At 41.1% G+C, this 25,372-nt stretch overlaps 1 long non-coding RNA gene across 2 annotated transcripts in view; it reads left to right on the plus strand.

Moving 5' to 3' along the window:
- Nucleotides 1–1,004: 1,004 nt before the first annotated feature.
- Nucleotides 1,005–25,372, plus strand: part of LOC123464822 — a 28,691-nt gene continuing 4,323 nt past the window's right edge. The window contains exons 1-2 of one of the 2 annotated variants that reach the window (XR_006639857.1): nt 1,005–1,978; nt 4,464–4,585. This is a non-coding gene — a long non-coding RNA (uncharacterized LOC123464822). The remainder of the gene's footprint in view (nt 1,979–4,463; nt 4,586–25,372) is intronic. The other variant, XR_006639856.1, reaches the window with a different exon arrangement.

The raw sequence follows: 25,372 nt of genomic DNA on the forward strand, positions 1-25,372 counted from the left end.
AGTAAGCCAGAAAGAAAAACACCAATACAGTATACTAACGCATATATATGGAATTTAGAAAGATGGTAACGATAACCTTGTATGTGAGACAGCAAAAGAGACACAGATGTATAGAATAGTCTTTTGGACTCTGTGGGAGAGGGCGAGGGTGGGATGATTTGGCAGAATGGCACTGAAACATGTATATTATCATATGTGAAATGAATCGCCAGTCCATGTTTGATGCATGATACAGGGTGCTCGGGGCTGGTACACTGGGATGACCCAGAGGGATGTGATGGGGAGGGAGTTGGGACGGGGTTTCAGGATGGGGAACACATGTATACCCGTGGCGGATTCATGTCAATGTATGGCAAAACCAATACAATATTGTAAAGTAATTAACCTCCAATTAAAATAAATAAATTTATATTAAAAACAAAAACAAAGCTAACCCGGGGCCGTGCTTACCTTCTGAGACAGTCTACATTCTTTTTTTTTTTTTTTAAACAACCATGGGCAGTACTCTCAGATGTTTTTCAAAGAGTGAAAATAAAAATTTGAGGATCTAGAAAATGATTTCTTCAATTTACTCAAGTCTGTGTGGCCTATGGAAAATTGTCATTTCCCCCAGGTGTACAGGGATCTCCCTGTGAGAGTCAATACTGTAGCCAAAGGCAATGATTTTTCACCTGTAGAGAGCATCAGAACCTCCGGAGACTTGTTTAAATGCAGTTGCTAGAGCCACCTCTGGAATTCAGACACCTGTTCTCTGCACAGGTCCCAGGAATATGCATTTTAATCAGTCTCAGAGGATTGTGACACTCCAGGAGGCTCTTGCTCTAAGAAACACAGTTCCAAACTGAGTAGCAGAATGTCCTGCAGAGAATTAAAAGTGCAAATGAAGGCATCCAAATCAGAAAAACTGCAGAATCAGAGAACATTGGGAGGGTGTCTAAGGACAAATAAAGATTAAAAGTAAGAGGCTTACTTCTCCCTGTTGAAAACAAGAGATTTGTCTTCTTCCTTTTTCTCAGAACTTATACTTTAGAACGCTTGTAAGTAAGTAGTTTCCTCTCTTTGAAATGTATATAAAGCCTTTTGAAAACTAGATGGGCCTTTTCTCAGCTTGATGACCCATGAATACTTTTCTCAAAGGCCTGGAGCCATCTCTTTGAAATGTAAACATCAAGGAAAATAGCACTTCAATCTGCCAGTTTCTGTGAGAGTGTAGGAGCCTTGCTGCAAGTTGCAAAACTACCTCCAGTCATAAAGATACGAGAAGTTTGTTTCTCTACTAGATACAGCTGATAAGCTAACACTGACAGCACTCCATTTACCATGTGAGTCAAGGATGAACTATGTGTGACAAATGGTGCTGTCAAGACCCCTTACTTGAGTACTAGTAATTGTCTTGAGGACATGTATGTAATGGGTTCTATCTGCTTGGTCTTACTAAGGGGTGGATTTTTTTGTTTGTGTGTGTTTATCTGTCTTTGAAATCTCTGCCAGTGGTGTGATTCACATTCCGATCTTTACTCACTAACACACCTGTTTTCTGTCTCCACTACCTCGTGGAGAGGTTTTCTGGTGTAGGAGAAGATTTTGTTTTTAATGCTGTTTCCCCAGAAGGTGCAAATAATTCTTCAGGCAGGTTTCCCAGGGTCAGTAGTGAGCCTGACCCAGGGGTAGAGCCCCAAGGGCTCAGTCTGTGAGGCTTCCCTTGGACCACAGGGCCACATACTCTGACCTGCTCTGCTCCTGCTAATCTGGGCACCAGGGCACCTGTTAGTGAAAGCAGGGCCAGCACTAGCCTGGCTGACTTTCCTGACAGCTGCCTCCAGTGTAGGCTCTGACAGCATATCCCAGCCTCCAGTTTCCCTGGCTCAGTGGGCACCTTCCTCATCTCTGCAGGAGCTGCTTCGTGGCAACTCTGTGATTTGGATTGTGAAGGAAATGCTTCTTGAAGAATGATGCTGGAGTGGCCGCCTCTTGAGAAGTAAAAGTCTTTTTTCTGTGATATTTCTATTTTTTTTTTTCCCTCTTCTTCAGAACTTGCCTTTGCCTTACTTCACTTACATGTTTTAAAATCTTTTCTCAGTGGGCATTAAAAGCTAGGAAAAGCCTCACCACCATGTTTTAAACTCCCCTTTCCTTTTATGCACCTCCCTTCCCTGAGCGAGGACTCCAGGACTCTGCTTCCTTTTTGGCTCAGCGCTTCCCTGGGAAGCAGGTTGGAGCTGGATGTTGGCAGGTGGGGGGGCAGCCACATAGTCTGACTTGAAGAGCGCTGAGCCTGCCCACCTCCAAAGCTCTAATTCAGTATTCTGGAACAGTAGCACTCCAAGAGACTTGCCTCTCAGCACAAAGAGAATTTTCAGATGAATTAGCACCTAAGAGTCTAGAGGAGAAGGGAGAAAACCTGGGTTCAGATCAAGCTATTTGCCAACTGAAACAAGTTACTTCGTTTTTTTAAGCTTATTTTTTCACCTCTAAGATGCACAAAAGTTACTTATCTTGCTTCTTGTAGCCCTAAATTGAGTAACTGAGATGCTGCTGAAGTTCAGACCAGATCACATGCACAGACACCTCCTCAGGTGAAGAGCAGGCCCCTGAAGATGCTGAGTGAGAGACAGGGCCGGGGAGCTGGGAAGAGCTCCGTCATCACCACTGTCACCCCCAGGGAACTCCCGGGTCAGCATGAAGGGAGAAACCTGCCTCGGGTAGGGAAGAGGCATTGTGGGAGGAAAATCAAAGTGGAGCTGGTATTACTAAGGGAGCTCTCTAAAATGCTGCTGGGAGGTCTTTGGGGAAGTGTACACATTTCAGCCTTGATGAAATCTGACCTTTTGACCACTATTGTCTTAATGAAGGCATCCAGAACATCTTTCAGAAACCCAAGATTCATCCTAAAACCTTACCCTAAAATAGCTGGTGATGGCCTATCTACTTATTGGACCCCTACTGTAAAATAACCTGTGATTCCTTAAGGACAAATGTTTTCTGATTCACATTAGAGTCTATCATAATACTCACCAGACAACTTTTAACAACCTGTGGACAAAGAACGTCACCTGCCATTTCACTGAGCCAAGCATACTGCAGCAATAAAGCCATCAACCACTGCAGTTACACTCAACAATGCACGATCAGGGGACAGTGCACGCCCAGGGGACTGTGAATGCCCAGGGGATTCAGGACGGAGAAAAACAAGATCCTAGTCTGAGACAGTCAAGATACAAATCAGAGGAATGGTTTTAGTGAGTCCAAACTCTTACATCTTCCCATACATAGAAAGGCGCTGAAGTCACTAACTTAAGATGTCTGCTTTTGTGTGTGTGTGTGTGTGTGTGTGATTAGCAGTAACCTTTTGATGTTCAAGTACATGGGTTTTCGTGTTTTGTTTTTAAGTTTTGTTTTCAGCAAAAACTCCTATATGTCCTGGGTCTCCCTTACCTATTTGGAAAAGTTCCTCAGGGTTATCTGAGAGGTTGTGAAAAGGCTATCAGTTCAGTTCAGTTCAGTCCCTCAGTCGTGTCCGACTCTTTGTGACACCATGAATGGCAGCACGCCAGGCCTCCCTGTCCATCACCAACTCCTGGAGTTCACTCAGACTCATGTCCATCGAGTCGGTGATGCCATCCAGCCATCTCATCCTCTGTCGTCCCCTTCTCCTCCTGCCCCCAATCCCTCCCAGCATCAGGGTCTTTGCCAATGAGTCAACTCTTCGCATGAGGTGGCCAAAGTATTGGAGTTTCAGCTTCAGCATCAGTCCTTCCAATGAACACCCAGGACTGATCTCCTTTAGAATGGACTGGCTGGATCTCCTTGCAGTCCAAGGGACTTTCAAGAGTCTTCTCCAGCACCACAGTTCAAAAGCATCAATTCTTCAGCGCTCAGCTTTCTTCACAATCCAAATCTCACATCCATACATGACCACTGGAAAAACTATAGCCTTGACTAGACCGACCTTTGCTGGCAAAGTAATGTCTCTGCTTTTGAATATGCTATCTAGGTTGGTCATAACTTCCCTTCCAAAGAGTAAACGTCTTTTAACTTCATGGCTGCAGTCACCATCTGCAGTGATTTTGGAGCCCAAAAAAATAAAGTCTGATGCTGTTTCCACTGTTTCCCCATCTATTTCCCATGAAGTGATGGGACCGGATGCCATGATCTTCATTTTCTGAATGTTGAGCTTTAAGTCAGCTTTTTCACTCTCCTCTTTCACTTTCATCAAGAGGCTTTTTAGTTCCTCTTCACTTTCTGCCATAAGGGTGGTGTCATCTGCATACCTGAGGTTATTGATATTTCTCCCGGCAATCTTGATTCCAGCTTGTGCTTCTTCCAGCCCAGCGTTTCTCATGATGTACTCTGCATAGAAGTTAAATAAGCAGGGTGACAATATACATAGCCCTCAGTAATGTTCAGAATAAGATATAATGCTCCTGTTTTAAGTTGTGGGTTTTTTTTTTTTCTTCCCCCAGTTCATAGTTGTGATGATCCACTAAGTGATCCAGAGCAGAGTCTTTTCCTTTGCGTGAACTCTACAAAGATCTGGACCCTGGTAGAAGCAGAGGACCTTCTCAGGGATTTCAGGCAAATTTGGGTGAGTCTCTCCTGGTTCTTGGATATCATGTTATTGGCTGAAGATCCTAGGTAGATTCAGTCTACCTAGGATAGGTAGACTGATAACAATATGAAGATTCAGTCATATTGTTAATAAATTCCTCTCTGGAGGAGTATGTTATCCTTGAAACTTAGTTTCAAAAAGCAGTACCTTGGGTTATACTCCGTTAAAAGACATTGAGAAGATTTTTGCTTAGACACTGAGTTGAGTTGGGCTGGGTAATTAGTGGGAGACTGGCCTGGTGTTCTTTCTTGAGTTGAATACTTTGATAGAATTTGTTGGAATAAAAGTGAAGATATATCATGAGAGCTTTCAGCTCTGAATAAAGGAAATCTTCCTGCTAGCTGACAAAAGCTTTTTTAGGAAACTGAGAAAGTTTTCAAAGTGGTGGCAGCAAGTGCTCATACTATGCAGCTCTCCCTATAGGGGACTCATTTTAATAAGCAACTTGCTCTGCTGGGAACACACATAAGAGCTGGCTACTCAGCGTTCTGGGCAGCCACAGTAGTTGTAAACTACCCAAGGGAGAACTTGAGACACGTAAGAGGGCTGAAAGACCTAGAGAAATTAAGCTCACAAATAGCACATTGGTGTACGACATAGTCATCACTAGCAATTTATCTTGACAAACTGACGTTGGAATGGGGAAAAAAGGTTTCAAAACAAAAGGAACAACAGATTGCCACTGTCCAACTAATATTCCAGCCAGGCTTTCATTAAGTACAAACGTTACACTTACAAGGAAATTTTGCAAGTTAGCTTCAGAAAACATCTTTTCAGAATGCTGACCTTAAAGAAATAAGAACCCTTGTGTTTATCTCCCTGTGTCTTTGAGATGTAGATGTTCTAACTGATCTTAGGCATTGTTTTATTTTGTTGTTTTTCCTTTTTCAGTGTTTTGAGGGCTTTATCTCTGCCATCCAGAAGGTACACATATGGTGTACATTTGGCCACCAGTTATGTAGACTGGGATTCTGAGCAGGGCTTTTTCTGTCTGTGCCAACTCACAGAGGTCTTTGTCACATTGCCTTTTGTTGCATTGTCCTGTATATATTCTTAGTTTGGAAGAGTGAGCTTTCCAGATCTTCTGAAGACTGCACTCTTTTGTGAGGATGCCACTTCTGTCTTATTGGTTTGAGCTGCTATTCAGATATATCATCATTGACCAGGTGAAGGAGCCTTTAATTGAAAAAAAATCTAAATTGGTAAATTTTTAGAAAGCTCTCACTAGAAATAACTGTTTATTGTTATCTGTTGGTGAAAAAAGCAATTAGAAGAACATCTATATTCATATATATCAAGGGAAGGTTTCATGCAAGAATGGGCATGATAAAGGGCAGAAACAGTAAGGACCTAACAGAAGCAGAAGAGATTAAGAAGAAATAGCAAGAATACATAGAAGAACTATACAAAAAAGATTTTAATGACACAGATAACCATGATGCTGTGCTCACTCACTTAGAGCCAGACATCCTGGAGTGTCAAGTCAAGTGGACCTTAGGGAGCATTACTACCAACAAAGCCAGTGATATTATGGAATTCAGCTAGGCTATTTAAAATCCTAAAAGATGATGTTGGTAAAGTGCTGCACTCAATACCTTGGCAAATTTGGAAAACTCAGCAATGGCCTCAGGAATGTAAAATGTCAGTTTTCATCCCAGTGCCAAATAAGGGTAATGCCAAAGAAGGTTCTGAATATTGTACAATTGCATTCATTTTACATGCAAGCAAGGTTATGCTCAAAATCCTTCAAGATAGGCTTTAGCAGTATGTGAACTGAGAATGTCCAGATGTGCAAGCTGACTTTAGAAAAGTCAGGGGAACCAGAAATCAAATTGCCAACATTCATTTGATAATAGAGAGAGCAAAAGAATTCCAGAAAAACATCTATTTCTGCTTCATTGACTACTTGAAAGCCTTTGACTATGTGGATCACAAAACAAAAACAAACAAACATGGAAAATTCTTAGAGATGGGAATGCCAGACCACCATACCTGTCTCCTGAGAAACCTGTAAATTGGGAAAGGAAAACAACAAGGCTGCATATTGTCCCCCTGCGTATTTAACTTCTATGCAGAGTACACCATGGGAAATGCCAGGCTGGATGACTCACAAGCTGGAGACAAGATTGCCAGGAGAAATATCAGCAACCTCAAATATGCAGGTGATACCACTCTAATGCCATAAAGTGAACAGGAACTAAAGAGCTTCTTGATGAGGGTGAAAGAGGGGCATGAAAAATCTGGCTTAAAACTCAACATTCAGAAAACTAAGATCATGCATCCAATTCCAACACTTCAAGGCATATAGAAGGGGAAAAAGTGGAAGCAGTGACAGATTTTACTTTTTAGGGCTCCAAAATCACTGTGGATGGTGATTGTAGCCATGAAAAGATGCTTACTCCTTGGAAGGAAAGCTATGATAAACCTAGACAGTGTTTCAAAAGCAGAGATACCAATTTGCCCACAAAGGTCCACATAGTAAAAGCTATAGTTTTTCCAGTAGTCATTTATGGATGTGAGAGTTGGACTATGAAGAAGGCTTAGCGCTGAAGAATTGATGCTTTTGAATTGTTGTGCTAGAGAAGACTGTAGAGAGTCCCTTAGAGTGCAAGAAGATCCAACCAGTCAATCCTAGAAGAAATCAACACTGAATTTCATTAGAAGGACTGTTGCTGAAGCTGAAGCTCCAATAATTTGCCATCTGATATGAAGAGCTGACTCATTGAAAAAGTCCCTGATGCTAGAAAGATTTGAAGGCAAAAAGAGAAGGGGATGGTAGAGGATGAGATTGTTAGATAGCATCACTGACTCAATGGACATGAGTTTAAGCAAACTTCAGGAGATAGTGAAGGACAGGGAAGCCTGGCATGCATGGGGTAACAAAGAGTCAGTGACTGAACAACAACAATAATTATATATGATGTTATATTATATATAGTATGTATATTCCATAGTGTATACATACAGCAATTATATACAAATATTGTTATATTGCATACAGTATATATATACAATAATATATCAATATGTGAGTATTATATTATAATATTAATATATAATATAATAAACATTATATTCAGTTCAGTTCAGTTCAGTCGCTCAGTCGTGTCTGACTCTCTGTGACCCCAGGAATTGCAGCATGCCAGGCCTCCCTGTTCATCACCAACTCCCGGAGTTCACTCAAATTCACATCCATCGAGTCGGTGATGCCATCCAGCCATCTCATCCTGTGTCATCCCCTTTTCCTCCTGCCCCCAATCCCTCCCAGCATCAGAGTCTTTTCCAATGAGTCAACTCTTCGCATGAGGTGGCCAAAGTATTGGAGTTTCAGCTTTAGCATCATTCCTTCCAAAGAACACCCAGGACTGATCTCCTTTAGGATGGACTGGTTGGATCTCCTTGCAGTCCAAGGGACTCTCAAGAGTCTTCTTCAGCACCACAGTTCAAAAGCATCAATTCGTCGGTGCTCAGCTTTCTTCACATTATATTACATATCTTATATATTATAAGGTAATGTATGTTAATATCTAAATATTATATATATTTAATATATGTATTATATATTATTCATGGGGTCACAAAGAGCCAGACATATATATATATAATATATATATACATATAATATATGTATATATATAATATATGTATATATATAATATAGGAGCTTCCCTGGTAGCTCAGACAGTAAAAAAATCTGCCTACAATGCAGGAGACCCTGGTTTGATTCCTGAGTCTGGAAGATCCCCTGGAGGAGGAAATGGCAACCCAGTCCAGTATTCTTGCCTGGAGAATTCCACGGACAGAGAAACATGGCAGGCTACAGTCCATGGTGTTCCAAAGAGTTGGACATGACTGGGCAATTAACACACACACACACATGCATGTATATATGTACAAATACATATATAAATTATAAATAAATCATATATTATATATCCTATGCTATATATTATATATCCTATTCTGTATACATTACATATCATATTGTTGTCAGTCTCTAAGATCTGTGCAACTCTTTGTCACTCCACAAGCTGCAGCATATCAGGCTCTTCTGTCCTTCACTATCTCCTAGAGTTGCTCAAACTCTTGTCAAGTTGGTGATGCTATCTAATCATGTCATCCTCTCATCTTCCAATATTATATCTTTTTGCCTTTTCATTCTGTCCATGGGGTTCTCCAGGCAAGAATCCTGCAATGAGTTGCCATTCCCTCATCCAGTGGACCTTTCTCAGAACTCTTCACTATGATCTGTCCATCTTAGATGGTCCTGCATGGCTTGGCTCAAAGCTTCTTTGAGCTATGCAAGTCCCTTTGCCATGACAAGGCTGTGATCCATGAAGGGGATCAATAATGTTCAGTTCAGTTCAGTTCAGTCCCTCAGTCATGTCTGACTCTTTGTGACCCCATGAATCGCAGCATGCTAGGCCTCCCTGTCCATCATCAACTCCGGGAGTTCACTCAAACTCATGTCCATTGAGTCGGTGATGCCATCCAGCCATCTCACCCTCTGTCGTCCCCTTCTTCTCCTGCCCTTAATCCCTCCCAGCATCAGAGTCTTTTCCAATGAGTCAACTCTTCACATGAGGTGGCCAAAGTATTGGAGTTTCAACTTCAGCATCAGTCCTTCCAATGAACACCCAGGACTGATCTCCTTTAGGATGGACTGGTTGGATCTCCTTGCAGTCCAAGGGACTCTCAAGAGTCTTCTCCAGCACCACACTTCAAAAGCATCAATATTTTGGCGCTCAGCTTTCTTCACAATCCAACTCTCACATCCATGCATGACCACTGGAAAAACCGTAGCCTTGATTAGACGGACCTTTGTTGGCAAAGTGATGTCTCTGCTTTTGAATATGCTATCTAGGTTGGTCATAAATTTCCTTCCAAGGAGCAAGCATCTTTTAATTTCATGGCTGCAGTCACCATCTGCAGTGATTTTGGAGCCCCTCAAAATAAAGTCTGATACTGTTTCCACTGTTTCCCCATCTATTTCCCATGAAGTGATGGGACCAGATGCCATGATCTTCGTTTTCTGAATGTTGAGCTTTAAGCCAACTTTTTCACTCTCCTCTTTCACTTTCATCAAGAGGCTTTTTAGTTCCTCTTCACTTTCTGCCATAAGGGTGGTGTCATCTGCATATCTGAGGTTATTGATATTTCTCCTGGCAATCTTGTGCTTCCAGCTCGTGCTTCTTCCAGCTCAGCGTTTCTCATGATGTATTCTGCATAGAAGTTAAATAAGCAGGGTGACAATATACAGCCTTGACGTACTCCTTTTCCTATTTGGAACCAGTCTGTTGTTTCATGTCCAGTTCTAACTGTTGCTTCCTGACCTGCATACAGATTTCTCAAGAGGCAGGTCAGGTGGTATTCTGGTATTCTCATCTCTTTCAATAATGTTAATGATGGCTAAATGTCTAGATGCAGTCAATCATATATATATATATATATATATATATATATATATATCTACATAGAATAATTTTAATAGTGCAACTCTATATATGTGAAGGAACAATGAGGGGAAACATTTCCTGAATCATAGTAGACCAGTAAAACAGGTGATCCAGAGAATTTTAGATTACCAACAGGGTCTAATCCAAAAAATTCACACTTGAGTGGCCTCTCACCAGAATATTTGCCTGATCTAGGAATGAGCTTTCTTAGCACCATGGGACAAAATGGTCATGAAATTCCTCCCAAATGTTGGCTGAATTTATGATCAAGAGGAGGCACTGTGAACTAAGAATGGTAAATGCCATTTCAGTAAGCAAGATATTATGGTCATAAAGCCAGCAGCCACTGCAGCTGCACTCAACAGTGAACACAGAGGGGAATTCAGGATGGAGAAAAACAGGATACTGCCCCTAGTTAAGATGCAGTTATGATTTAAATAAGCCCAGTCTCTTGCCTCTTTCCATACATAGAAAGGCACTAAAATTATTCATTGAGATGTCTGTTTTTTTTTTTTTTTTTTTTTTTTCCATGATTAGTGGTAATCTTTGATGTTCCTCTCTCTCTCTCTTTTTTTCCCAGTAAAAACTTCTATATATCCTGGCTCCTCCCTTACCTCTTTTAACAACTCCTAAGAGCTGTCTCAGAGGCTATATCCTGGGCTTAAATTTTAAGCCAGCCAAATAAAATGTTATTTTCAAATTTTAGGTGGTACATTTCTCCATTTGACAAACCTTTTGGTGTTTATAAGCCCCTGGCTCTTTCTGTTCCCTGGAACCCTCTTTAAGTTTTACCTGAATCTGTGTCTCCTGAGTTGCAATCCTTAGGACCCCAAATAAACTCTTTTCTTATTTGCAGTTTCCTGCATAGTGCTTTTGGTTGACAGTATAGGGAAAGACTTATGGAAACACTTCTATAGCTTCATAATTTTACCAATCCTAATGATTTTACAAATCCTAATTTTACCAATCCTGATACATCTATTATATCATATTTAACTGGCTTATTTTCTGTAGGTTGTCACATGTATTGAAATAATAACTATACAAAAAAGCATGATGGAATGAATGTTTATTTTGCTCTAAGATGCAATTTGAGATATGGACTTTTTTTTCTACAAAATACAATGTTTAATGGGCTTCGCTCATGTTAAAGTCCTTTAAGGGACCAGAACCTGGTGGTCCGGAGTTGATGGTAAGAAAGTAAAGGAGAGAAAGAGGCTGATATTCCTTGGCTTATGCAGAAAACCAATAAAGTTCCTGACACGGGGCTTGCTCTGTTCATGGAGGCCTCAGGAGCCCTCTTGATGGGGTGAAGGTGCAGAGCACCTTCTCGAGAGGGTCTTAGAAGCCCGGGCAGGAAAGTGAACTCAGAGGGCCTCTGCACTCCAAAGAAATAGCCTGAGAGGGAGAGAGAGAGAGAGAGAGAGAGAGAGAGAGAGAGAGAGAGAGAGAAAGAAAGACATGGGGACCAAAGCTCTGATGGAGCAAAGGTGTTTTAATCAACATGGTGTAGGCATATATACTGTAGTTATTCTCAGCAAAGATAAAGATTAGAATTCCAGACTTACAAAGCATAAGTGATCCATATTAAAGAGAGAGAGAGTTGTAAATAATCACTTTTACTGTATGGTTCACAAGAAGGAAGAGGGTACTTATCACGATGTGTATTAAAGTACTGAAAAACTAACAAAGGAAATGCCTGGATACCTCAGCCCCAGGAGAGACTTGCCTCTCCTCTTAATTCCTGAATATTCAGGAATTAATAGGGAACAGAGGATTCCTGACAGATCCAAAACAGCACACAGGAAGCCTCCTGTTAAATGCTTCCTGACACCCACATAGCTCAGTCGGTAAAGAATCTGCCTGCAATGCAGGAGACCTCTCGTTCAATTCCTGGGTCAGGAAGATCCCCTGGAGAAGGAAATGGCAATCCACTCCAGTATTCTTGCCTGGAAAATCCCATGGACAGAGGAGCCTGGTGGGCTACAGTCCATGGGTTGCAAGAGTCAGACATGACTTAGCGACTAAACCACGACCACCACAATGTTTAATGATGATATGAAATAGGATTTTTCAAGAAAATATTGGTCTAAAACTCCTTATGTATAATTTTGAAATTAAAAAACTCTCTGAAAAGTTTGTTGATAAATTTGTGACAAACTTTTTTGGCAGCAAAACCTCACCAGAAATGACATGAAGTTTAACATAGAACTTAATTATCCCACTTAGTGTCAATATTCATATTTCATGGCAGAAATATTAATATTTGATATTCATGCCGCTTCTGTAAAAAAATTAATACAGTAAAGACCTAAATTAAATAGACTTGAAAAACCAGAAGGGGGAGCTCTCACACCCTGCAACAATAGCAGAGCCCATAAAGAAGAGAGTCATTTTTTTTCCTGGCAAAGACTTAGCCACAGAAAAGCTGAGTACTTTTTGTTTAGTATAACCCTCTCGAGTTCCATTTTCTCTATGAAAGCATTCCTCTTTCCTGTCAGGACTTGTAGGAGGCTCACCATGATCACAGACCTTGAATTGCATCCCTTTGATCCTTAATAAACCAGTCTTTGCTGGAGAAATATCTGGCAGTCTATTATTTTAGGTCAGAATTTCATATACCATTTGAGGTGTCATGTAATACAGTAGTCTGTTACTTTACTAGCATCTAAAAAAATTCTGAATTCAAAACATATCTGACCCATAATGTTTCAGGTAAATTATTTTGGGCATAGTTTTATCACAGTTACTCTTGAATGTGGGAAAATTTTAATATAATTTGTCAGGCAACACTGGTATGTGTGTGTGTCCTTTTAAAAATTAATGTAAATATTTTCCCCACAATTGTGAAAACATTAGAAGCATTTTTCACATGCTGTTACTATATGAGATACAGATATATTATCTATCAAAGATATCCCTTTTTTTCAGAACTCATAATTCTGAATCCTCTACCAAAATTGCCATACTTATTCAAGTGCTGTACTTGATATGCCACGTGTGTTCAAGAAAGAGCACTTGACTAGGTCTTCATCCTAGGATCTTTTGCTCTACCTCCATTTATATTCCAGTGAATTATTTGGACTATGAATAATGTCCTGTAGGGCCACCCAAGATGGACAGGTCATGGTGGAGAGTTCTGACAAAACATGGTCCACTGGAGAAGGGAATGGCAAACCACTTCAGTATTCTTGCCTTGAGAACCCCATGAACAGTATGAAAAGGCAAAAAGATAGGACACTGAAAGATGAACTCCCAGGTCGGTAGGTGCCCAATATGCTACTGGAGATCAATGGAGAAATAACTCCAGAAAGAATGAAGGGATAGGGCCAAAGCAAAAACAATGCCCAGTTGTGGATGTGACTGGTGATGGAAGTAAAGTCCAATGCTGTAAAGAACAACATTGTGTAGGAACCTGAAATGTTAGGTCCATGAATCAAAATAAATTGGAAGTGACCAAATAGGAGATGGCAAGAGTGAACATGGACATTTTAGGAACCAGTGAACTAAAATGGACCAGAATGGGTGAACTTAATTCAGATGACCATTATATCTACTATGGACAAGAATCCTTTAGAGGAAATGGAGTAGCCCTCATAGTCAACAAAAGAGTCCAAAATGCAGTACTTGGGTGCAATCTCCAAAATGACAGAATGATCTCTGTTTATTTCCAAGGCAAACCATTCAACATCACAGTAATCCAAGTCCATGCCCCAACCACCAATGCTGAGAAGCTGAAGTTGAATGGTTCCATGAAGACCTACAAGGCCTTCTAGAACTAACACCAAAAAAAAAAAAAAGGATGTCCTTTTCATCATAGGGACTGGAACACAAAAGTAGGAAGTCTAGAGATACCTGGAATAACAGCCAAGTTTGGCCTTGGAGAAGGAAATGGCAACCCATTCCAGTACTCTTGCCTAGAAAAATCCCATAGATGGAGGAGCCTAGTAGGCTTCAGTCCATGGAGTCACAAAGATCACAACAAATCAGAAACAACTGAGCGACTTCACTTTTTTTCTTTCTTGACCTTGGAGTACAAAATTAAGCAGGTCAAAGGCTAACAGAGTTTTTCCAAGAGAATGCAGTGGTCATAGAAAACACTGTCTATAAACAACACAAGAGCTGACTCTACACATGGACATCACCAGACAGTCAATATCGAAATCAGATTGATTATATTCTTTGCAGCCGAAGATGGAGAAACTCTATACAGTCAGAAAAAAGAAGATCAGGATCTGACTGTGACTCAGATCATGAACTCCTTATTGCAAAAAATTATTTGGACAACCTAGCAGAAAACTCAGTGTACTTGTAAGTCTCAGCAGTAGAGTGAAACTTGGTAGAAGACCCTTTATAGTGTAGCAGAACTGGTTGGTTATAGTGGAAGTTCATAGAATACACCTTAGTCAGGGAGTACAGCTTTGGAGATGGCAGTTGGAAGTTTGAATCTCATGTCCACTACTCCCTGATGAGACATTGTTCACAGATAAGCCTCAATTCAGGGGGCATGATAATCATACTCACCTGAGAGGTTGGTTGTGAGACTTAGTAGAAACAGATATATATCAGACGGTAACTGCTCTTGTTCAGTCTAATCATCCAGTGTCTGATATTTTTAAAAATTGAGGTATAGCTGATATAACATTATATTAGCTTCTGTTAACTGATATAACATATGTTAGCAAAACACAATGATTTGCTATTTGTACATATTGCAAAGAACACGTCTAAGTCACACCCATTACCTTCTTCTTCTAGTGATGAGAACTTTAAAAAATTTCTCTTACTACTTTCAAATATACAATACATTATTAACTATAGTCACTATGGTGGACATTAAACCTCCATAACTTCTTCATTTTATAACTAGAAGTTTGTACCTTTTGACCAACTTTGTCCATCTAATCCCTTCCCCCTCACCCCCCATTTCTTGCAACCACCGATATATTCTCTGTATCTATAAGCTTGCTTTTTCTTTTTTCTAGATTCCACATATAAGATAATATCCAAGCAGTGCCTGGCATTCTTGGCTCTAAACTGAGTCCTCTCACATGCTCAATATCAATGATGCCACATATGTGAAAACTGTCCCCTGCTTAGCGACCACAGGATTTCTCTTCCCTCTCAAATCTACTGCCTGTCATACTTTATGCTCCAAGGACTCACATGTTGCCACTTACTCCCAGTCCTTTACTGCCTGAATATTCTACATGTTTTCTACTGCTAGTTTCAATTTTCTGCTCTGTGTCTTCACTCATTGAGTGTCCTTATCTTTTTTCTCCCTAGTGAGGGTCAAAAGAAGAACTAATAAAGTTTATTGAATAAATTTCAGGAGAAAAGTCTTAATTCTGCTTTATAAGCCAAAATAAAAATTCTCAAAGTGTACTGTTCTATAGTACAATTTAATAAATAGTAAGGCAGTCGTTGACAGGTTTTTAAAGTACTAAAAGCAACTTTTGTCTTTTGAGAATTCATTTAACTAGCACTTTCTAACAATATATGAAAAACTTGATTTTATTATTAAACTCATGCAATTTCACTTAAAATTATGATTTTTTAAATGCACTGTTCTAAAGTGGCTAAATGCAATTTAGTTTCTTATAAACTCTAATTATATTTTAAGGAATATAGAGGCAAAAATAAATTTTAATTTCCATACTTTCTGTAAAATCAATTAAAAAATACCATAGAAAATTATGGAGATATACACTTGTGTATAGAGACCAAAATCTTGCTCTACAGCTAAAGGTTGAAACCCTAGTTTTCCAACTAACATTGTTGTTTTAGTAAGAATAAGAGAAGTGCTAGTGAATCCATTTATCCATCCATCCATCCATCATTTTATTCATTCAGTCACTAGTTAAAACTTAGCTTACTTTTTTTTTCCAGTTTTATTTATTTTATTTTATTTTTTTAATTTTATTTTATTTTTAAACTTTACATAATTGTATTAGTTTTGCCAAATATCAAAATGAATCTGCCACAGGTATACATGTGTTCCCCATCCTGAACCCTCCTCCCTCCTCCTTCCCCATACCATCCCTCTGGGTCGTCCCAGTGCACCAGCCCCAAGCATCCAGTATCGTGCATCGAACCTGGACTGGCAACTCGTTTCATACATGATATTTTACATGTTTCAATGCCATTCTCCCAAATCTTCCCACCCTCTCCCTCTCCCACAGAGTCCATAAGACTGTTCTATACATCAGTGTCTCTTTTGCTGTCTTGTACACAGGGTTATTGTTACCATCTTTCTAAATTACATATATATGTGTTAGTATACTGTATTGGTGTTTTTCTTTCTGGCTTACTTCACTCTGTATAATAGGCTCCAGTTGCATCCACCTCATTAGAACTGATTCAAATGTATTCTTTTTAATGGCTGAGTAATACTCCATTGTGTATATGTACCACAGCTTACTTTTAAGACTGCTAGATTATAAAAGAATTAACATTATGAGACTATCCTTACAAAGTTTAAGAAAGGAGATGAGGTATGGTGCAATTGAGGAAGAATAGATTTCTTAGAACTTGGTGGTAGCAACTGGAAAGTTAGAGGAGGCAGTAGGACAGAAAAACAAAAACAAAAAAAAACAAAAAAACAAAAAAACAAAAAAAAAACCATGGGCTTTGAAACTACAAAACCTGAGTTAAATTCCTGTGGTACTCTTTACTAGTTGTGTGATCCAGGGCAACCTGCTTAAACTCTCCAACATTACTTACTTTGCCTGTAAAATGGGAGATATAGATTTACCTCACAAGTTTGTTCTGAAGGTTAATTAAATTAAAATAAGCAAATCACAGTACTTTGTATATACTGTCTCAATAAATTCCATTTCTACCCCACTCATCTGATTTTTTTAGTTCTGATCTATTTTGTTTTAAATATCTAGCTCTCTGGATTAATTCCTTTATTGAGTCATTTAAGCATTCATTGTTTAAACATATAATATGCCTAGCACTGTGATAGGTGCTGGGAATCCAAGGATAAATAATTTGAAATCATTCCTGCTGGTTATAATTACTTACTAGAGGACAAAGACCAATAAATAAATCAATATTGTAGAGGGTAATAGAAGAGTAGAACTGTGTTGGGATCCAGAAGAGATCACATTGCCCCTGTATGGAAGGTGGGGCGGGTATATGTGGCTGCCTTGGCAACTGCTACTCCATAAATGTCTCCAAATGGAGACTTTCTTCAATCAAGTAGTCCTAGCACTTCTTTAGACACCCTCCCATTTATTAGGCCCCAGTGAAAAGTGAAAAAGAAGTCCCAATGCTGACAACAAGGGGTGGTAGAATTGCAAAGTCCAAGTCACTTCAGTTCAGTTCAGTTCAATCGTTCAGTCGTGTCTGACTCTTTGCGACCTCATGAACTGCAGCATGCCAGGCATCCCTGTCCATCACCAACTCCTGAAGTCCACACAAACCCATGTCCATTCTGTTGGTGATGCCATCCAACCATCTCATCCTCTGTTTCCCCTTCTCCTCCTGCCCTCAATCTTTCCCAGCATCAGGGTCTTTTCCAATGAGTCAGCTCTCTGCACCAGGTGGCCAAAGTATTGGAGTTTCAGCTTCAACATCAGTCCCTCCAATGAACACCCAGGACTGATCTCCTTTAGGATGGACTGGTTGGATCTCCCTGCAGTCCAAGGGACTCTCACGAGTCTTCTCCAACACCACAGTTCAAAAGCATCAATTCTTCGGCACTCAGCTTTCTTTATAGTCCACTCTCACATCCATACATGACTACTGGAAAAACGATAGCCTTGACTAAATGGACCTTTATTGACAAAGTAATGTCTCTGCCTTTTAATATGCTGTCTAGGTTGGTCATAACTTTCCTTCCAAGGAGTAAGCGTCTTTTAATTTCATGACTGGAATTACCATCCACAGTAATTTGGGACCCAGAAAAATAAAGATTTGGAGCCTAGAAAAATAAAGTCAGCCACTGTTGCCACTGTTTCCCTATCTATTTCCCATGAAGTGATGGGACAAGATGCCATGATCTTAGTTTTCTGAATGTTGAGCTTTAAGCCAACTTTTTCACTCTTCTCTTTCACTTTCATCAAGAGGCTCTTTAGTTCTTCTTCACTTTCTGCCATAAGGGGGGGGTGTCATCTGTACATCTGAGGTTATTGATATTTCTCCCAGCAATCTTGATTCCAGCTTGTGCTTTCTCTAGCCCAGCGTTTCTCATGATGTACTCTGCATAGAAGTTAAATAAGCAGGGTGACAATATACAGCCTTGACGTACTCTGTTTCCTATTTGGAGCTAGTCTGTTGTCCCATGTCCAGTTCTAACTCTTGCTTCCTGACCTGTATACAGGTTTCTCAAGAAGTAGGTCAGGTGGTCTGGTATTCCCATCTCTTTCAGAATTTCCCACAGTTTATTGTGACACACGCAGTCAAAGGCTTTAGCATAGTCAATAAAGCAGAAATAGATGTTTTTCTGGAACTCTTTTGCTTTTTCGATAATCCAGCGAATGTTGGCAATTTGATCTCTGGTTCCTCTGCCTTTTCTAAAATCAGCTTGAACATCTGGAAGTTCACAGTTCACATATTGCTGAAGCCTGGCTTGGATAATTTTGAGCATTACTTTACTAGTGTGTGAGATGAGTGCAATTGTGCAGTAGTTTGAACATTCTTTGGCATTGCCTTTCTTTGGGATTGGAATGAAAACTGACTTTTTCCAGTCCTGTGGCCACTGCTGAGTTTTCCAAATTTGCTGACATATTGAGTGCAGCACTTTCACAGCATCATCTTTTAGAATTTGAAATAGCTCAACTGGAATTCCATCACCTCCACTAGCTTAGTTAGTAGTGATGCTTCCTAAGGCCCACCTGACTTCACATTCCAGGATGTCCGGCTCTAGGTGAGTGGGAGTCATCACACCTTCGTGATTATCTGGGTCATGAAGATCTTTTTTGTACAGTTCTTCTGTGTATTCTTGCCACCTCTTCTTAATATCTTCTGCTTCTGTTAGGCCCATACAAGTTTTGTCCTTTATGAGCCCATCTTTGCATGAAATGTTCCCTTGGTATCTCTAAGTTTCTTGAAGAGATCTCCAGTCTTTCCCATTCTATTGTTTTCCTCTATTTCTTTGCACTGATTGCTGAGGAAGGCTTTCTTATCTCTCCTTGCTATTCTTTGGAACTCTGCATTCGAATGGGTATATCTTTCCTTTTCTTCTTTGCTTTTCGCTTCTCTTCTTTTCACAGCTATTTGTAAGGCCTCCTCAGACAACCATTTTGGTTTTTTGCATTTCTCTTTCTTGGTGATGGTCTTGATCCCTGTCTCCTGTACAATGTCATGAACCTCCGTCCATAGTTCGTCAGGCACTCTGTCTGTCAGATCTAGTCTCTTAAATCTATTTCTCTCTTCCACTGTATAGTCATAAAGGATTTGATTTAGGTTATACCTGAATGGTCTAGTGGTTTTCCCCACTTTCTTCAATTTAAGTCTGAATTTGGCAATAAGGTGTTCATGATCTGAACCATAGTCCGCTCCTGGTCTTGTTTTTGCTGACTGTGTAGAGCTTCTCCATCTTTGGCTGCAAAGGATATAATTAATCTGATTTCAGTGTTGACCATCTGGTGATGTCCATGTGTAGAGTCTTTTCCTGGGTTGTTGGAAGACGGTGTTTGCTATGACCAGTGCTTGGGTCATAAAGTCCAAGTGCTTGGGTGCAAATCTATGTTTCATCTTTTATTAACTGTGTGCCCTTCAGTTCAGTTCAGTCATTTAGTCGTGTTCGACTCTTTGTGACCCTATGAATCGCAGCACGCCAGGCCTCCCTGTCCATCACCAACTCCTGGAGTTCACTCAGACTCACGTCCATCGAGTCAGTGATGCCATCCAGTCATCTCATCCTCTGTCATCCCCTTCTCCTCCTGCCCCCAATCCCTCCCAGCATCAGAGTCTTTTCCAATGAGTCAACTCTTCACATGAGGTGGCCAAAGTACTGGATTTTCAGCCTTAGCATCATTCCTTCCAAAGAAATCCCAGGGCTGATCTCCTTCAGAATGGACTGGTTGGATCTCCTTGCAGTCCAAGGGACTCTCAAGAGTCTTCTCCAACACCACAGTTCAAAACCATCAATTCTTCGGTGCTCAGCTATCTTCACAGTCCAACTCTCACATCCATACATGACCACTGGAAAAACCATAGCCTTGACTAGGTGGACCTTTGTTGGCAAAGTAATGTCTCTGCTTTTGAATATGCTATCTAGGTTGGTCATAACTTTTCTTCCAAGGAGTAAGCGTCTTTTAATTTCATGGCTGCAGTCACCATCTGCAGTGATTTTGGACCCCCCGAAAATAAAGTCTGACACAGTTTCCACTGTTTCCCCATCTATTTCCCATGAAGTGATGGGACCAGATGCCATAATCTTCATTTTCTGAATGTTGAGCTTTAAGCCAACTTTTTCACTCTCCTCTTTCACCTTCATCAAGAGGCTTTTCAGTTCCTCTTCACTTTCTGCCATAAGGGTGGTATCATCTGCATATCTGAGGTTATTGATATTTCTCCCGGCAATCTTGATTCCAGCTTGTGCTTCTTCCAGCCCAGTGTTTCTCATGACGTACTCTGCATAGAAGTTAAATAAGCAGGGTGACAGTATACAGACTTGTCGTACTCCTTTTCCTATTTGGAGCCAGTCTGTTGTTCCATGTCCAGATCTAACTGTTGCTTCCTGACCTCCATATAGGTTACTCAAGAGGCAGGTCAGGTGGTCTGGTATTCCCATCTCTTTCAGAATTTTCCACAGTTTATTGCGATCCACACGGTCAAAGGCTTTGGTGTGCACTTAGGTCGGTAATTAGACTCTCTGAGCATGTTTCCTCACCTGAGGATAACTGCACCTACCTCTCTGACCACTAAATGAAAAAAAAAAAAAATTATGTGAAACATTGAACTCTGTTGTTGGCACATGTTAAATAGTCAATATTAGCTGCTAAGAATTCTTGTGAACATTAAATTATATGGTTTTCTTTTTAAAATATAATGTCAAAAATAAAAGACTCATTCAGCCCTGTTACTCATAAGTTCTCTGGGTTACCTGCCCTCCCTGTGTGACACACTACTACTTTCAGACAGTGGATTAGTTGCAGCAGCAAGAGGACCCATTTGGAAGGCTCTGCCATACGCTGTCCTTACAAACTCACCTGCAGAAAGTTACCCTGCAATAAAGTGGAAAGCCGGTCATACTCAGGATAGTTTGAAGAGCAGAAGACTCCATGAACGATGCCTCTCTGAAGGACATAGCTGTGTTTTATTTTATTTTTATTACATTTTAGCTGTGCTGGGTCTTCATTGCTGTGGAGGCTTTTCTCTAGTTGTGGGGAGCGAGGGTTCCTCTTCGTCGTAGAGCACAGGCTCCAGGGCGCACGGGCTCCGGTCTTGCGGCTCCTGGGGGACAGCTCTAGTGTGCTGTCTCAGTAGTTGTGGCACACTGACTTAATTGCCCCACAGCATATGGAATCTTCCAGGATCACAGATGGAACCTGTGTGTCCTGCATTGGCAGGTGGATTTTTAACTGCTGAGCCATCATGGAAGCCCCCATAATTGTGTTTTCATTCAAAGTTTAGTTATGAATATTCTGAACACTATTTCCCGGAAGTCTCTATAATATACCATCTTTTACCACCTCATGTTAAGAGTTGACTCATTGGAAAAGACTCTGATGCTGGGAGGGATTGGGGGCAGGAGGAGAAGGGGACAACAGAGGATGAGATGGCTGGATGGTATCACTGACTCGATGGACGTGAGTCTGGGTGAACTCTGGGAGTTGGTGATGGACAGGGAGGCCTGGCATGCTGCGATTCATGGGGTCGCAAAGAGTCGGACACCACTGAGCCGCTGATCTAATCTGATCTGAAGCTTAACTTTGTTTTTTATTTTCCCCTGCCTCTTGGCACGATGACTGATACATAAAAGATGTCCCCAAATGATGGTTAAATGTAAAAGTTAAGTTATAAATACAAAATGCAACCTGCACCTCAGCCATGCTCAGGAATAATTTATTTGAAAATAATTTTTAAAAATCACTTTTTAAGTTGAAGTATTAAATGCAGACATGTCATTCTCTGGTGCCAGCTGGTGTTCTGTTTCCTTGGCTTTGCTTTCCACATCTCCAGTGACCAGGACGTGGGCTCAGACACACACATACTTGTTCTTTGTTGTTTTAACAGCACCTGGTGCTGGTGGTTTGAGGTTTGGCTTTGGTTTTCCGTGTCACAGAGTCAACTCTGGGACTATAGTACCACTCTGAGCTCAGAGGAAACAGGGGACAGGGGCCAAAACCCGAACTCGTGCATAATCATCAGCTCGCTCCTCTCAGGAGCTCACACAATTCGTGGATGTGGAGAGGACTGGCACACCTTTTGGCTGTATTAGGCTGTAATTCATCTTCAGAACCGAAGGACTCCAAATGTAAACGTCAGACTATTCGGAAGCTGCTTTGGCATCTGACAAAATAATTCTGTGTCCCAGGGCATCTATCAGCCCTCCAGGTGGACCTGAGCAACCCATTGAAAATTTCACGATCCCCGCCCCCGGAACATGGTTTTGAGTAGTATTGTATTATCCATTCTTACAGGCCATCAAATGCAGATGGGGCTTGATCCCACTCTCAAAGCAGAGGGAGGCTTTGGCTCATGTACTGATTGTAGTCTGCTCACCGCCCCCATCCACCTTCCAACCTCCTGGGCGCAGGACCCAGGTGGGTCCCTGACAGGACAAGCTTTTCTTGGCACCGACAGCTAAGGCTTCCGGCGCTTTCCATTTGTCGCTTGACAAAGGCTGCAGCCGGTGTGCAGTCCAAGGGTCTGGCTTGACAGCACCATGTGCTGTGGGTTTGTGGTTTGCCTTCACTTGTTTTCGCCGTGTGTGGGAAGCTCTCCTGGGAAAGGAGGCTGCGCCTGGGCATGCCAGACTGCTCAGTGATCTTCCGCTGTGGGTCTGAGGCCAGCTCCTCCAGCACGGGGAGAGAGGCCAGGCTTTCTGAAGAGGCTTGCAACCTGCCAGCTATTTTCAAAGGCACTTTGGTGTATGTTCTCTTCTCCAATTCTCAAGTCTGAAGGTGACAAGTTGTTTTTCATTCATTATTTCTTTCCCTTCTTCTTTCTTTCTGCCATGGAATTGTGAGTCCCAATTTAGCATTTTCTGATTATATTCCCTTTGTCAAAGTTGCAACATAACCTTTCAGATCTGGCAGTATTACCTATTAACATCTCCTTATGAGTAAGTACTTGTTAATGGAATCCACTCCCCACTTCTCTCCCTGTTCAGGATTTTATTTCATCTAGAATATGTCTTTTATTAACATCAGAAATTTAATTATGTACATATTTGAAACCTGAACCCATTAAGTCTACAGATCCCTTGAAAATGCTGTTTGCTAGATGTGCAATCACAATGAATGTGCAAAATGGCATACAGTTAGCTTTTAAAGCTCCCCTTAAAACAGGCTGAGGGACTAGCTTTTTAAGAATAGAGAAAACTGAAGCAACTTAGCAGCAGCAGCAGACATTAGAAGAAACAAGGAAAATACATGAAATAAGTGAGGAATGGAATTAAGAGCATTATATTCAAAGGGAAGATACTGGAGAGAGAGAGAGACGTGAAAAGGAAGGAAGGAAACAGAGACTTTCCGGTGTGAACATGAGTGATTCCTCTTGCTAAGGAAGGCAGAGGCTGCTGGCTCTTGCTCCTATCTTGCATCTCCTGGGTCTTACCCATCCCAAGTCAGTGTGTACATAATCATGCCCTACTTGTGAGCATGTTTACCTTTATGTGTTTAATTTTATGCTTCAATTATCATCATGATTTATTCAGGTCTCTCCCACCGGACTACAGTCTTCTCAGGGGCAGGAATCATGACAAGTTTCTAGGATAGAAAGGGTTAGCTGTTGAGAGGGTAACGATGTTTGGTGGATATGACCACCCTTCAGAGGAGGACTTCTCTCCTGGCTGACAGTGCTGGCAGTCAGCTGCTTCAGCGCTCATCCCATCTGAGACCACGGTCACGCCTGTCCTGGGTGGCCATCTCCAGTGACTGAGCCACCATCCTGGGTTGACTGGGGGATTCTGAAGGGCTGCTTTAGTTTTGGAGCTTGGCATGGCTAAGCTCTCAAGGGCCTGCATCACCACTGACTTCTCTCTGCATCCACTTCTGTTTCCTCTCCCGACTTCCCCAGATGTGTGTGCCAAGGGCACTCACCAATGAAAGTATCTGTGTCCTGGAGAACTCAGCCTGCAATTACTTTTAGCTGAGGATACAAAATAATTAGGCTGTGGAGGTAGAGACTTTAGGGGGAAGTATTTTAATATTTTACATAGTGTGTGGTTTTAGAGGAGTATAACAAAAAAACAAAGTCTGGTAGAAAGAATCAAGGAGTCCCCAGACTTGGAGCTCTATTAAGAGCAGAGTGTGTGACCTTGGGATGGTCAGAGCATGCCCTGGGCCTTCCTCCTCTTCTTCAAAGGGAAGGAGTTGGAACAGAATATCCCCAAAGTTCCTCCCTTAGAAGCTACAACTTGGCTGTGAGCAAAGGGTTTTCAAAGATAACTTCAAAACTGTACACCCAGGTGCAAACCTGAAGGAAAAGAAAATGTACCATTCAGAGTTGGAGGCAGTGATGTAACATCCCGCTGAGACTGTCATTCTGACTACTCACAAATGTGTGTGAAGAAGAGATTCCTTTGATGGCTGCTTGTCTAGAGATAACAGACACCTTTCAAGAGGAGAGGAGAGAGGACGAAGAGGGCATGGACTGGCAGACAGTGGGAATTAGGATAGAAGCGCCATAGGAGAGTAAACCAGGTACTAGAAAACATAATCACTGACATTTAAAATGAAGAGATTGACAAGGAGAAACATTTTGTAGTCACGAAAGTAAAACTTACTGCAAATCAAGAAGTTTGGCCCCAAATGAAAGTTTGAATCTTATTCAGTTTATTTCATTTTGGTTGCAGGATCCTCTGGCTTATTGGTTAACTTTAATTAAAACAATCATCATTCACCAAATAATTAAATGCCTTCATTTATCAGCTAGGCTTCTTTGATGCTCTTGATAAAGAAACAAAATAACAAAAAATGAGTTTATGGTCAAGCTAGAGGATGTCTCACAGAGTAGAAGGCAAAGCTGAAACCAAGCAGGTCTCCAGGACAAGACTCATGGAAGTTCCAAGGGTCTAACAGCAAGAGAAAGGATTTCCTGGCATCCATGCTTCCAATGTTTGCACCCTGTGAAGATTTAACTTTCCAGGAAAGAAGGGAAAGTGACTGACTTGAGTCACTTCTCA

This window comes from Bubalus bubalis, chromosome 13, assembly GCF_019923935.1.
Source record: "Bubalus bubalis isolate 160015118507 breed Murrah chromosome 13, NDDB_SH_1, whole genome shotgun sequence".
In the NCBI taxonomy this organism is placed as follows: Eukaryota; Metazoa; Chordata; class Mammalia; order Artiodactyla; family Bovidae; genus Bubalus; species Bubalus bubalis.